Genomic DNA, 16,793 nt, shown 5'->3' with positions numbered 1-16,793 from the left:
AGAATGACTTCAGAGACACAGATGTACTTTCGGGGGGGGGGGCATCTGTGCTATAACCCGCAAACTCAAGGAAAAGGTATTTAATAAAATTAGACTAGAATGGGAGAAGGCACATTCGTATAGCCCCACAGGCGGAAAAACCATAAGTGCACCTCTGAATAACGTGACACGAGAAAAGGTGTGTCCTTGTAGTTTTTTTCCAACAGCATTGTAATGACAATCGACAAAAATACATATTTACTGAAAAAGTAGTGCGAATGTTCAAATAAGTTTTCAAGATATCATTTTTCATTGTATTTGTCATCTGTGAAAAAAAAAAAGATTTGAAAAGTTCTTACTTACTTTTTTCTTAATCGCCATTGTTCACCTGGCCTTATAGTTATTTTTTCCACCGCCACTGTAGGATTTTATAGGTTGAATTCTAATGGGGGGGGGGAATAAATTCCGAAGAAGGGGCAGTAGACCAGGATAGTTTGGGAAAATTCTGGCCAAGGGGAAAGGGTAGGCCAACCAGAAATGCTGTCCTATTAACAACGCTCAAGGATGAGGGGGAGGGGGGTGATGAAAAAGCGATTGAGGGTGCCGAAAAATTGAGACACACTAACGTACATTGAATATCTTTAAAACATGTACTGTATATTTTATCGGTGAGAACTTGAATCGGGTGTTTACGACATGAATGAGCTAACAGAGCCGACATCTTGCGGAACTAACAGCTTTTGTAACCCCCCTCCCCTTCTCCTCCTTTTCCATGGGAAGAATGAGTAACATGAATTCTTGAGATGATGAGTGGAGAGAGACAGAAAATAATAATGAAAAAAAAATCATGGAAATTGCCAAGACTGGGGTGGGGGGGGGGGGGAACGAACAGTGTTGTCGTTATTATTGCATGTTCTCTTCTCTCTCTCCCCCTCCGTCTTGAATCGGGAATTCACATGAACATTGATAACAGAATGTCATGTCCCACCTATTGTTCTTCCGTTTGTGGGAAGAAGTGGATACGCGCCACTGGACCTGTAAGCTCATTTATAGTTTCAGGTGAAAAGAAAAGCAGATTAAGAAACGAGACAAGAAAGCTCACAGACAAGAAGGAAGGAAGGAAGGTCAAGGAGAAATGAGTCTTTTAATCAATTTGTGGGGCCCATGAACGGCCGTGTGATATATGGGACTTGGCTTTCACACACGTTAACTTGAATAACAAACAACAAATAAATGAACGGAATCGCTACTGCTGTGCGTTCCCAGGTGAAACATCCCGATTCGCAAACAGTGAAGACCCCCACAGTGGAGTTTGTCACACACCCTAAATCAAGCATACTCAACCCGTGGGCCAAATGTGACCTCTGGAGTCATCTGATGTGGTCCGTAATCTCAAACCTAATTTTGTAAAAATCAACTACGTTATCAGTACGTATTCTGCAACGTACGTACTCTGTACGTACCAGTAAACGTACTCGAACTGCGTTATCAGTACGTTTCCGGATCTTTTAAGTTTCCCGCGGTACATTTCCAGATCACGTGAGCGACCCGAGGGAAATTTTTCATATCACTCGAATGACCCGTGGCACAGTTCCAGATCACTTAAGTGGCCTACAGCACAGCTCCGGATCACTTAAGCGGCCTACAGCACATTTACAAATCACTTCAGTGGCCCGCAGCACATTCCCAGATCACCTAAGTGACCTGCGGCATATTTACAGATCACTAACGACACAGTTACAGATAACTTAAACGGCTCATAGCTATAGACCAATTAAATGACAACATGCGGAATATTTATGAATCATTTAAGTGACCTGGCGCGCAGTTCTAGAGCATTAAAGCGGCCCGATTTGCAGTTTTCCATAATTTAATTTACCCCCAGATCACTTAAGTGGCCCGCTACACGTTTTCAAACCAGTGAGACGACCCCACTCTCCTAAAGGTTAAGCAACCTTATCCTCAATTATGCGGCCCTGATTTCCAGGTCCAGAGTATATAAAACAGTAGTTCTTAAAAAATTTTGCACCCGATTGGGAAAAAAAAGTGGTTATTTACCAACAACACACTTTCACAGCCCCCTGATGATTCAGCAGGGCATCAAAATGGTTGATGATGATAGAACGTTCCAGACCATCATTTGCCCGGGGGCCACGTGATACTGAGAAGACAGCCATGGACACGCCATAAAATATAAGATCCCATGTTGTATACACAGTAGTATACAGTGCAGGGTTGGACAAATCGCAAAAAAATTTAGGCACCAGAAAAGTTTTTTAGGTGCCAAAAAAACTTTTACCCAAAGAAAAATGATCAAAATATTGCTTCTTTTGACTTTTTTCAGGGCTTTCACAGGGCAGTAACTAGAGGGGCGGAGGAAACTGCCCCGGGTGGCAAAATTTAGGGGGGTGGCAGTTTTAGATGGGAATTGCAAAGAACATCATTGCAAAATTATTGAATTTTAAAGTCGCGGGGGGCGGCAAAATATTGTTTGTCATTGTTTGCCCCGGGCGGCAAAAATCCAATCTACGGCCCTGCTCTTTCATGTTGGTAAATATGCTAGTATAAATTCCAAACATTTTTTGTTGTTCTCCGTCTGTAATTTAGTAACTACACAAAGAAAACTTTAGGCACCAATCCCAATTTTTTAGTCACCATGGCGACCTGGCGCCTGGAATTTTTCCAGCCCTGATATAGTGTGCCCGTGATCCATTTCACTGCTAGACGCGACGCTTTTGGATAAGACTGTCGACACCTTTGAGAGCACGAGAACCTCACAGTTTCAGAGCCAATAGCATGTAATTATCGACAATACACGCAGGTTAGATTCTTGGCTAAACCGCACATAAATATTCTCATTCAACTGAATTTATTTAAAAGAATAACCGGATGATATTCGTGGTAAATTACAGAGTTCAAAGGGGCAAATAAAAATGTTAAAGAAACGGGGTTTCCATGAGTTCAAGAAGAGTATACACATACAGTATTCTCGTAGTGAGCGGAAACACCACCACGGCCCGGTGGGAAAATATGCGAAAATGTCAAAAGTTTGCTCAACCAGCCAGTGAGGACGGGAGTTTTTCTCTCTCACGTCCTCTTCTATAAAACTCAACCTTATAGTAGTAGTACATGGTACAGTACTTTTTCAACGAGGAAGATTCTGGTGGACCCCAGAGAGAAAATATGAGCGCGGGAAGAAGGGGAATTATTATGAGGGGGGGGGGACCCTTTAAATTTTTTTTAAGTTTGCCCTCTTGGTTGGTTTGTCCCCCTTTTTCCGCATTACTACCAACCACTTTTTCTTGAGAAAGAATAAGAAGAAGACTTGCCGGAGGGCGAGGTCTAAAGGTCGGAGGTCAAACTGGGTGTGCTTGTGACAAGTGGGAATTGTCAACTGCTTCCAAAAAGGCCTTTTCTTTCGCTCTATTTTTCCATATGGATATAAACTAGGCTCGAGACATGCTCTAGGAATTCCCTCCTTCCCAATAAAAGCTTTTTTTTTTTGGGTATGAATTTTCAAATGTTCTCCGCATTCCTTTGCAAGAAATTCTTTCCATTGATGGAAACTGTAAGAATTTCCTTTTAAACGTGTTTGAAATATTTCTTGGTGGTGGGTGTGGGTCCCGAATCATTCAAGGAATCATAGTTATCAATGCTTTTTATTAATTTTGAAATTGTTTTTTCTACCAATTTCTACATTGTCTCATCGGTAAATTTTACGATTATTTTTTTCGTCCATGAACAAGACTTTTTACATTACAGTATTTATAGTCAGAACTTATTTACAGTAAACAAAAGTTTTTGCATTACAGTATTTCTTTCATAAACTTCAACATTACAGTATTTTTTCCTTAAAGTTTGACATTATTTTCCTCTTCACTTTTCACATTATTTTCCTCTTCCCTTTTCACATTATTTCCCCATGAATTTTGGCATTATTTATTCCATTGATTCTGAATTTCCCATTGATGCAGCAATTATTTCTCTAACTTATTCTGAATTTTCATCCAAACGGAAATTATTCCTTACATTGATTCTGAATTTTTCGTTGATTCGGTAATAATTTCTCCTTAGCATAAGCACCCTATTCACTAAGCATAAGCAACTCTAAGCATTTTGGAGGGAACAGGTCTGCCAATGAAAATGAAAACGTTACAACAAATTTCCGGTTCGGAATAAGCTCATAACTAAACAATACACAATTGATGCTAAAAGAAAGTGGAAGAAAGCCTTTTTTTAAAAATATATTCAAGTAGAGAAATTGGGGCTTCTTGTCATTCCGGAAATTTCCCGATTCTGCAACGTACAGGCATATATAAAAAAAAACGCATGCCCGTTCAAACTTTTTACTCGCCCCTGTCATGTCTAACAATAGGTTTTTAAAAAGCTCTGGTTCCACATCAAAAACATAATAAATAATGCACTACGAAATACATTGCAAAGGGGATGAAGTTTTTAAGGGGGTCACCTACCTTTTAACGTGGTAAAAAACGTTCTTATGTAGAAATATTATTTCCATTGATTTATTCAAATATTTACCACATATATTTAATTGTGTAGGCTATCCTGTGCCAGTACAAAATTTTACATGTCTAATTAAGTAGACAAAATCTGAATCTTTTTCAATATTTTACGAACTGAACAGTTTTCTTCAGAGATTATGATTGGGGGGGGGGGAGAGAGGGGGGGGGGCAACTTGCTGAATTGGGCAGAATCGTGGTTAAGAGATAGGTTGCAACGGATTATGGCCACGGGGAATTCTCTGATTGAACAGGTGTCACAAGTGGAGTCCCTCAAGGAAGTGTCTTTGGACCCATACTTCTTATTTTGAATCATTTTTTTTTATGAAATTACATTGTTTTCAAGCATTTTCTAATGCATTTTTCCGGAAATTTGTAAAAAATTGAGTAGCCTATTGGAGATATGAAACATTTTATATTGGCATAGGAATAGCATACGCAATCAAATACATGCGGTAAAAATTTGAAAAAAAAATCAATGGCTAAAATATTTTTAATATTTTTACATAAGAGAAAGTTTTTTACCATGTTAAAAGGTGGGATATCCTTTTAAACGGTTATTTTAATGATTCAGGCTTATGAAGGCAGAAGAAATATCGTACTAACTGATATTTCACTGTATCCGATGATTTTATATGTGGGTACAACTTATCAAAATGATCAAGTATTCTCTCTTAAATTATTGAGAAATTGATTCTTCGGTTAAAAAAAAAAGATAATAGAAAGTGAAAAAATTTGATCAAAATTTGTGTGAAATTAAAAAATTAATATTTAAACCTAAAGACAGATGGCGCTAAAAAGCGAAACTAATTCATTTGAACAAAACTAGTTCACCGGAGCAAAAAAAAAAAAAAAAAAATGCTAACCGATATTTGACTGCATCAAATTTCTCTATAACTGAGCTCAATGATAATAAATTTTATCAAAATAATAACTTATACGATGTCAATTTGATCCAGATAAGCAAATTAACTTATTGCTAAAATATGCATCGATTCAGAAATTAGTGTTTCAAGTCAACAGCAGATGACGCTAAAGTAAAAACATTTTTCTTTTGGAAAATGCGCGTTTATTAAAACTGAAGTGTTGGGATAAGTCTATATATATATTGTAAGCATTTGAAGAGTACGGGCAGGGTCACCTTAACAGCCTCCATGGGCCAAAGTGATTGGGGTTTTGCAGAAAAATTGGGGTCCCTAATTAGCTGAAAGTACATGCTTAACAATTTCTATGCTTTCTTTTGAAAAATCGTAGCACCTACTCTCATTATCACGAGGCCACTTATGAGCTTGAGGCCCAGGGGGGTGGGGAAACGCGTTTGGGTACACGTCTGTCAATAAGAGACATACAGTCAAATTCCGTTATAACGACCTCGGTTGAAATAATTTGCAAAGATAAGTAAAGTTGCCGATCACAGCAAAAGAAAATTGCCAAACGTGAATAAAGTCGTCTTTTAAAGCCGAAAAACTTGTCAAAGACAAGTGAAGTTGTCAAATACAGGCGAAAGAAATTGCCCAAGAAAGCGGTTGCCAAACGGGGGTGTCTGGACTCTCAGGGGGGGTCCACTACCCAATTGTAGAATTGTAAGAAAAATTAATGCTAAGTTGAAAAAATATATACATAAATAAATTACTATGAATTCAACTAAATTATCACGCAAAAGCATCGCTGCAAAGTTGGTAGACTGAAGCAGTAATATTATTTTGACAAAAATTATGATTTCGCGCTTGAATGATCTGGAACTGCTCCGCGGGTCAATTAAGTGATCTAAAATGTGCCACGGGTAACTTCAATGCTCATGTGCCGCGGAGATCTGTAAATATGCCGCGGGGTCAATTCAGTTATCTGAGAATGTGCCGAGGGACGTAAAGTGGCCTGGCTCACTCAAGAGATCCGTAATATATGCTGCGGGTCACTCAAATAATCTGTGAATGTACCACAGACCACTTAAGTGATATGGAACTGCACCGTGGGTCACTTAGATGATCTGGAAATGTGCCGCGGGTTGCTTGAGTGATCTATGAATATGTCACGGTAGGGCCGGAACTAGAAGGGGGAAACTGCGGCAAAACTTTAGGGGTGGCAATTTTAGGTGGAAACAAAGAAAATTATCATAAAAGTGTTGAATTTTAAAGTTGCGGGGGCGGCAAAATCATGTTTGCCTCGGGCAGCAAAAATCCTAGATACGGCTTTGGGTGTTGGACCAGTCAAGTAATGTGTAACTGCACCATGGGTCACTTAAGTGACCTGAGAAATTTATACTTATATATAGTTCTCATTTGTTACAAAATCAGGTTCGACATCCTGGGCCACATAAGATGGATCCGAGGGCCCACGGGTTGAACATGTTGTAAGTTAAAGGGGTGAATTCTGTGCTCATCTAGTCCAGCACCCGGCCCACCTGCTTCCCTTACCCCCCCCCCCCCCCATGGGGTGCTGTGTCTGAATAAATAAATGGAATGACAGCGAAAGCGAAAACAACGATGATTGTTGTGGCGTTCCAAAGGAACTTGTGTACAACAATACAGATTTATTACTAGTTAGTGCAAAAATATGAAAGGTATAGCGTGTGAATTTTCCGACTGGATGAGGGGGTTGCCGCATCGACTTCCACTTGTTACTTTCCCGCACAACCTCCTGAACCATGGTGGGAACATCATAGCCGTTTCCTGTTCCACTCACAATCAGTATACAACATACAGTATATACACACACAAACTCTCTCTCTCTCTCTCTCACACACACAGCGGATTTCCTCAAAAATAACTGACAATGAGAGAGCGAGAGAGAGAGAGACAGCCAAAAAAAAAAAAGTGGCGTCGTTTTCCGGAATAGCAAAACCAAAATATTTCTCGTTTAAGCGAGAGAGTTTTTGCTGTTATATTGCAAATAAATGGTAGACAGGTGGATAGAGAGATTGGGGAGTGAAGGCCATGTATATAATTGGTTGTTCAACCTGCTATTTGTGCTAACACTTTTTCCCCTTGTTTTATCATGCAGTGTTTCTCAACGTTCATGAAAACAAGGACCAGTAAAATGTCTGAAACAATTTGACGGACCACTTGTGTCCCGTATTACGGGACACCTGTAATTTTCGTGGTTCCGATTTTTTTTATACATTTATCCCCCCTTTTTTTCAACATACTTATACTTATTTGAATTTGTAATAATTATTAAAATCGCAATACACAGCGATACGGTCTCGTCTCTCGACAGGGGCAATGGCTAAAATTGACTAGATTGTTGTAGAGCCTGCGCCGTATTCGGTTTGAAGGAAAGAAAGAAAGGGTGTCCCATAAATTCGTGAATAATTCATAAAAATTGAAGGAATTGGTATATTTGAACGTGGTTTATGAAAAGTTATTCTCACGATTAGGGGTATGTACAGGGCGTCCATAATTAAAAGACCCTATTTTAAAGGGGGTCTACAGGCGAAACCAGTCATCAGAAAGTTGTGAAATTTTGTGAAGGACTTCATGAAGTGATGGAAATTTGTTTCTGAGGGAAAAGAATTTAGTTGCACGAGTCGCCACCAGAGAGCATTTTATCAAGAAATGACACATTTAGGCAAACGTTTACAATTTTAACAATTGTTACAGCAACAAAATATGATCCACGTGATGGGCATCATTTTCAGATACCATGTAAAATCGCATGATGGCATGTTCCACAACTGACCGAAGTGTGTGCGGGGAAATGTTCAGCACGTGGCGTGAAATGCTGCCTTTAAGGTCAGGTAATGTTCTTGGATTGTCACGACTTACCAGACATTTCAAATGCCCCAAAGCCAAAAATCGCATGGATTAAGGTCCGGGGAAGCCATAGATTAGGGAAGTGCCGGCTGTTGACACGTTCTTCTGTAAAATGTGTTTTAAGAACATTCTTAACACACACACACACACTGCAATGTGTGGAGGAGCTCCGTATTGCATAACGATTGTGTCTGCAAGGCAGTGACGTGCTTGCAGAGCCGGAACAATTTCGTTCTGTAACAGCAATGCATATCGCTTCCCGGTGATCGAACATATAACTGGACCTGTAGAACGTAACTCCTCGTGGAAGTAGGGACCGAGAATAAATGATGCAACAAATCCACACCATACACTTTTGGTGAATGCAGCGGAACCTCTAACATAGCGTGCGGATTTTCTGGTTCCCAAATTCGGCAGAGTTGTGAGTATAGACTTCACCATCCAAGTGAAAATGCGCTTCGTCGGTCCAGAGGGTATTCCAAGGCAATTCTAAATCGATCTCAACGCGAGCTAGAAACAGCAGTGAAAACCGGAGTCGAGCGTCATAATCACGTGGAAGCAACTGTTGCTCAAGTGAAAGTCTGTACGGATAATGTCGGAGGACATTCCGCATGATCTTATGGACAGTTGAACGTCGCCTATCCAAACGCCTGTGCTACACGCCTGACGCTAGTGCTACCACGAAAATTTGAAGCTCGCAGTTACTGCGGAATTGCTGTTTTAGTAAAACAATTTGACCAAGAAAGCGCGATTTCTCAAACTTATCATTGTGGGTAGTAAACACATTGAGGAACAAGATCTCCGCGAATGTTTCTAGGTTTTACAACAGCTGCTGCGTGACATCACATAAATTTACATGTTTATTACAGGTATTCAAAGTGAAACGCCCTCTGGTAGCGACATGTGCAACTTATTTTTTCTACCCCGAAACAAATACCCATCACACTTCATGAAGTAACTTTTTCATAAACCGCATTCAAATTTACCGATTCCTTCAATTCTTAAACTATTAACGTACTAATTACACCCTTCGGAATCGAAGAAAGAAATTAAATAAAATTCAGAATGCATAAATATTGTTTCTATCAAAGATGCCGACATGAGGAAAACACTCACGGGACAAAGTCCTGTACATCCAGCTCACCCACCCAAACCTTTTCTGGATCAAACTATTAAAGACATAGAATATTGTTGTGCAAAAAGTCTACCAGCAGTACATATAAACATATTATGCGTTTTTCTTGATAATAATTATCGATTAATTACATCAACTTTTAGTTTTATCAATAATTAGGATTGAAAAAGTTTTTTGTAATAATAAAAATTGTCTTATGATTAATTAACGATAATTCATAGTGTTAATTATGATTGAAAAATAAATACTGGGACACATATTTAACTGAAAGCTATTTTCTTGAAATGTAGATGACAGCAACAACTTTCATATAAAATTATGTGCAGTGGTTTTGGAACTTGTCGAAGTACGGAATTCTCTCTCTCTCCGGCAGATGACGCTATTACAGTAACTAAACTTTCATTGCGTTTCTAGTGTTATTAGTTTATAAAAAAAATTCTACTTTACAATTATCACAAAAATAGTAATTTAAATCAGTTCAGAAGTTTTTTTGAACTTCTTTAAGCTGTTATAAGACAAACTAATATTGATGATTCAATATCAGTAATTATGAAAAATGGAAATCATACAACCAAGAAACACATGTTTTAAAGGTTTTCAGGTTGGAAATGCAATGGCACCTCCCATAACGGACACACTTTATTGCACAGGCATAAACATGTATTCGGACGGTGGGCCCGAGTCCAACACTCCCCTCCAATATTAATCATCTCCATAATAACCTATGGACATATTCAAGGCTCCCACATCCTGGAGGGGGAGCCCCAGGGTGGAATCTGTTGCGGGCTCCCGGTCAGACTTTTCACGGGTCTCTTCTGTAGTTAATTTATTGCGTGAAAAAGCAAAAAAATGATGAGAACTGTCCCGAGCCCCAGGGCTAGAGCCCTGTCAGCCCCCCCCTTTGTGGGGGGCCATGGAGCCCCCACCCCAATAATTCTGAGCCCTCCCAATATTTCCAATAACTTTACGCTATGCCTCATTTGCGGACACCTCCGTTAAAGAGCACTTCTTTCTTTCGTTCCATCAACGAGCTTTGGTGTAGAGTAGTAGATCCCGCATATTAGAATCACACATGGATAATGTTATCTCATTTCGGTATTGTTATCACTTTCACTGTGAATGTGGAACGAACAATATTATAACATGGAAGCAAATTCGTTTATATTTGTAAGGACTTCAGTTTGTGTTATAATTTTTTTTCGTCATATATGTAGAACAAAGGTGCTCAACATTTATGAGAGTGCGGGCTACTTCATTGATTTGAAAACATGTCATAAGCCACTTAATCAAGTGTCAATGTGCCGCGATCCGCTTTAGTGATCCAGAACTGAACACAGCCCAATTTTCAGAATTTCTTAATGAGACCATAGGAGAGAGATTTATGCGATAAAAAATAGTTCAAATTTTGATCACCAGATGAAAAAGTGGCGCTTTTTTATTACATTTTCTTTTTTTCCCATGGTCCACAAAGCGTATATACCAAGTTTCAATAGAATGCGTCCACCAGAACGGACGCAACAGAGGTCTGAGTAGTTTCAGTTAAGATGCCTTCAGGTTGATACCAGGTGTATATACAGTATATAGGGATTCTAGTTTCAATATATTGACACTGCTCAGACCTATGTAGCGCCTTCTGGTGGACGTATTCCATCGAAGCTTTATATATACGTTATATGGACCATGGAAAAAAAAAAACAATAAAAAAAGCTTGGGGGTCAAAAATCGAACTGTTTTTTTATTGCATAAATCTCTCTCCTATGGTCTCATTAAGATATCCTGAAAATTGGGCTGTGTTAATACAGACGTATAACATCCAGATAAGTAGTTTTTCTCAAAAACTACTTATCTGAACACAGTTTTTGAGAAAAACTACTCGCGGAGTACACACGGGAACTGTAATTACTATCACCCTGTATATATTAACCGGTTATTATACATTTATCACATTTACCATAGCATTACATCTCGATATAACGATAATCCCTCTACAACGATACTTTTTCTGGGTCCACAGAGTATCGTTATATCGAGGTTTGGCTGTATACCAGTGACAATTTATAAGGCGGAGTACGGAAATTGTTTAAATCGACATAATCATCCCTGTACAACGTACCCGTTTTATATTGTGTAAGTAGTAGCATGTTCCTGACTACGCAACATGAATTATTCAGCAAATTATAAGGATTTGGAGGAAAACATCTAGAAATCAGGTAAGAAAGAAAAAAAGGTGCTGAGAGAAATCATCTCAGGGGATCTTACTTATTCTGAGGAGGAGGAGGAGGAAGAAAGGCATTTCCGTTTCCGGTTCAACCAAAAAAAAAACTACTACTGTGGTAATAGTAGTAGTGATAGTACTGTAGTTTTTAATGCACTTACTATATCCAGTACTATATCTCTTTTTTTCATCTCTTCCCCGTATTATAAACCACTTCGCACAGGGGTTTTCTTTTCTTACTACTTTTACTATTATTGCAGGTTCTCCCGCGCGGTATTTTGTGCCCCCCGTCTTCAGAAATGTTTTTCAAGAATTTTACTCAGATTCAGAAAAGCATGAGACGAGAAATTTCCTCTCTTTTTTTTTTCTCTTTTAAATGTAGAGGGCAAGGAAGGGGTTTGAACCACGTTTTTAGTGTGAGAGAAATGGAGAATTCCTTTCTCCATCGCTGAAAAAAGATCCTGAGAACTTCCCATTCACACACACACACACAACCCTTCACTTGTAACTTTTACCCTTCCTTATTTCACATGAGAATGTTTATTTTTGTGTTGTATGTATTATATGTTTGGATTTGGATCATGAGAATGTGAATTTGCATGTTGTCATCCGGGAGGATTTCAGTGTCTGAGAAGATATTGATGATTTGAAAAAAAATATATATACAGTATATCAAAATTGTGTAACTGCCTTTACAGCCGAATTCGGTTATAACGACAACTCGGCTACAATGTCCATGACTGGTGTGGTCCGGGTTGATTTCCATAAGCATGGACCAAGGATGTTCAACGTTTAGTACATTGCGGTCAACTCAAAGGCAGAGATAGACTTGGAAGTCTGGGGGGGGGGAGCACGTTATTATTGCTGGGGGGCACGATGGTGATGTGTCAGTTCATATATACATATATACATTAGATCAGTTGACTCCACCTTTGACGCTGGGGGGGGGGCGTGGGGGACATTGCCCCCCCCCAGTATCTCCGCCCATGGGTCCCCTTCATGGCCCCCACATCCTGAAGCAGCGCCCCTAGGCTGGGATCTCTTACGGGCCCCCCCCCAACCAGACTTTCACGGGCCCCTTTATGATAAATTTATAGCTTGAAAAAAAAAATGATGAAAATCATCCCGGGCCCCAGGGCTGGAGCCTTGCCAGCCCCCCCCCCTTGTGGGGGCCATGGTCCCCTTCATTTATTTGAAAACGTGTCGCGGGTCACTTAGTAAGGTCATCTGGAACAGCGCCACCGGTTAATTAAAGTGTGCGACTTGAGTGTTATAGAACTGTGCCGCAGTTCACGTAAGTGATCTGTAAATATGCCACTAGGGACACTCAAGTGATCGGGGAATGTGCCGCGGGTCACTGAAGTGATCTGCGAATCTACCGCAACTGCTTGAGGAACATGGAACTGTGGCGAGACCGAACTGTACATTCCAATGGGGAAATTGCCAGGCAGGAACTGTGTTTTCACCGAGTCACGTGATTTCCTTGCATCCGATGTTGACCCCGTCGCAGTGGCGCGATGCTCCCTCCAGTAATATAAGCTCGATGATTAATACCTAAAATACATTTTGCGGTTTGTTTACATTTGAACCTCTCGTTATTAGCATGCTGCGCTTAGATTTGATAATGTCATCAGCATGACGCGGAATAAAAACGTCAAAAATTTAGTCTTGTCCTATTTCTCGATTCCACGAACTTTTTTGGATGTAATACGTTTGTATTAATCTCAGCACCCGATACAACGATTTTGTTTTATTTAACGAATAAAGATTTATTCCTTAAATAGGGGTTCGACTGCGTACAGTATATTTTTTGTTGTGGTTGTAATTCAAAAGTAAAAAATAACATGCATTTAATTATTTTTCTCTCAAATTTTGAAAAATGTCAACAAACTACTTTTTTTAGTTTAGTTTTTGAATTAATTTAAAAAGTAATATATAAAGTAGCCGAAATTAATCACCACATGGCCAAAAAGTGAATTAATTAGCATTTAAAAAATCTATAAAAGTTAATTAATGGATAATTGTTGGATAATTAATTACAAGAAATTTTCAAGAAAGTGAATCGTATTGTACTAGGAGTGCAGGGGAGAAAGGAAGGTTAAGAACCAATGTCTTATCGGAATTAGGGTTGACAAACGTTCCTTATTTAAACTAATAAGCCCTGAAGCACTTGTTTGTCTCTAATGTTTTAATAATTTAGAGAGAAAAACAGAATTTAACAATATAGTTTATAATACTGCTAATACACAAAACTAAATTTCCTTTTTTCGAGAGAAAGAAGGAAATCTAAGTTAGAAACCAATAAAAATTGCAAAAAAACAACAAACAAAAAAGTAGGGGAGGGAACAGTAAGAACAAAAAAAAATCGTAGTATTGGGGGAGCAGTTAAAGTCAAGTTGTTATAGTGGTGACATCTCTTGATGACAGTAGTAAGTGTGGATATTGTTAAATTTCCCGACTAATGTGCATTGTTATACGTACGTGTCAGTTAGTGCGGTCGTATACATATAGAGCTGTCAATAATAATTATTGTCCGAAAAGAATGTCTAGTGGTGGTCGGCTGAAGTTGTTTTTCTGTGGTTCCCAACTTCGAGGCACATATGCAAGCCGATTAAGAAGTCTCGCCACCGAGAGCAACAGGCCTACAAACGATACAAATATATTCAATCATTACTCACTCCACTCACTTCATTTCTGAAATGCTGATGGCGGCACTGAAAAATCAGACACAACACTAGATACGCACTCAGACTGTTAGGTGCACACACTTACGCTTCCGGTGCAACTCTCACTAGGTAGTAAATTGCCCATGGCGATGGACCTGAGTTGTGCTCGGTGTGAATTAAATTAAGTGGGTGCTTTTAGGCACTCACAGTATTTTGTTGCACCAGTCCGAGCAACCCCCCAGAATTACTTGAGATATCAAACTCACCTATGTAAAGATGAAGTCGAGCACCCAAAGGTCTGAAACACTTCCGACACCTCTGAATCAGGGCCGTCTTAAGAGCATCATGGGCCCCCGGGCCAAGTGATCTTTCTGAGGCCCTACCAGGCAAATTCTAGGAAATTTTAACCAGATCTCATTTTTGTGAGGCCCCTTCTGCCTTGAGGCCCCCGGGCCCATGCCTTAAGACGGCACTGCTCTGAATGTGTTATGTATTTTGACGTTTCAAATATGACGTAAAAGATCTGGTTGAAATAACGATTTATTATTTTTTATGGGGATTATTTACTGGCGATTATTATTTTTTATTCAGAAAATACTTTCCACAGAAAAAAAAAAAGCATCGCAACATAAAATTATATTGAAAGTCTGTTCTTTTTCTTTGAAGATCAAATGCACAATCACTGATCGATCAAAGGCACTTGTCAAGAGAGTAAAAGGTGACTTATTAGCTTATAAGCCTCTTGCACTCACGGGTTACATAAAGCACACAGAAATCAAAGTTTCACACGGAAAATTTTCCCTCGGAAGTTCGTACTTGTAATTCCCATGCTTTTCAAAATCATGTCCGTTCACACGAGAGACAACAATCCGTCATTATTAGCATCTGCCAGAGAATTGAATGAAAAAGACATTGGTCTTAATGAAAAAGAATTATTATTATTGTTTCGTTTCCTTTCAAAGAATTCTCATTCCAATGAAATTTTCACTCGCGAAAATTTTTTGGTTTTTCCCATCAGCGATTATTAGAGTGACGAATTACTTGACGGCACGACTAATATTCTCAGGAGAATATAACAAAGGGAACAAAACTTTTTTCTCCAAACCCGAAATCCCTTAAGAAACTTCACACGAAAATGGTTTTTTTTCCCCTCCTTGATGATCTGTTTAAGGATGTGTAAACATGATTCATAATATCGTATCAGAGGGTCGCTCTTACTAGACGAGGGGGACTGGTGCGAAAATAATAGCGGGACCAGAGGCGTCTTAATAATTTCGAGGCCCCCTTAGTTCCGATTTTATATATTGTGTGGGGAAAAGTGAATCGGCATCCAAAAATTTACACGTTATAATAAAATGTAGAATAATGCTGAAAAATTTCTATACAATAAATTTGAATATATGAAATACAGTAGAACTTCTCGATAATGGACACCCATGGGACCAAAGCTTTTTTCCACTACGGGGGGAGTGTCCGCTATTGGGGAGGTACGATACGCAATAGAACATCGTTTATACGACGTTTGGAATTTGTTCCTGTATGTTATTGTGTGTAAAAGTGTTACACTGGTGGTTATATGCATAATCACCAATCGTCTCGATAAAGTTTGATTAAATTTCGCTAAATTTATTACTTTTACCGGCAATTATGCATAGTTCCCAAAAAAAGTTGGGAAATTTGATAAATATGGAAAAATTTATAACCTTTCTTCTCTTCATTGAACCAATTAATTATTTTACCCGTATTAAATTATTATTGTATTAAATTAAATTATTTTACCCATATTAATTATTTTACATGATACTTGCACTACACATGTTTTGCAATAAAAATTAAATTAAAATAAGTGTGAACAAGAAAAAAAAGTTCAAACATCATTATCAGTGATGTTGGCTTTCTTCATACGTATCAACATGTGAAAGCAAAACCACCATTACATTTGGAATCAGCATCCTGGACAATAGCTAATCAAGTAATTAATTGACGGATTACCATATTTACTAATACGAGCTTTGGATTATACATAACCACCTTTGAATATCATAAACTCTCGGTTTATGAAGAAAAATTCACAAATTAGAGTTTGGAAAAGAAAATTAGAGTTTGCCAGATTTTACTGTCCGCTATCGAGAGTGTCTAACGGGGTGTGAAATACATTAAAGTCCTATTCCATGGGACCGGGGATCAGAAAAGTGTCCGTTAACGGGAGGTGTCTGTTAACGGGGTGGGGTCCGTTAAGGAAGGTTCCAGTGTAAATATTTTCCAGACAATTACATTTGAATTAACAAAAAAAAAAATTTCTGAAAACTTTTTACAGAAATTTTTTTTAAAAAATTGATGACAGAAATAATTTTAAAACCAATTAAAATTGGGACCAAATTGGGGCCTAATGAAAGAAATAGTCTGAGAACTAATGTAAATTCAGAATCGATGAATCAAAATTAGAAATATAATTAACAGAGATAATTCCAGCACCGATGAAAATTCAGAATAAATGAAAGAAATAATTCCAGACCTGATGAAATT

The sequence above is a fragment of the Pholcus phalangioides genome, unplaced genomic scaffold (genome assembly GCF_987345545.1).
Source record: "Pholcus phalangioides strain wild (caught in Gottingen) unplaced genomic scaffold, Ppha-v1.0 ptg000004l_1, whole genome shotgun sequence".
NCBI classification, from domain to species: Eukaryota; Metazoa; Arthropoda; class Arachnida; order Araneae; family Pholcidae; genus Pholcus; species Pholcus phalangioides.
The sequence above is the reverse complement of the archived record's forward strand: the minus strand, read 5'-3'. Positions refer to the sequence as shown.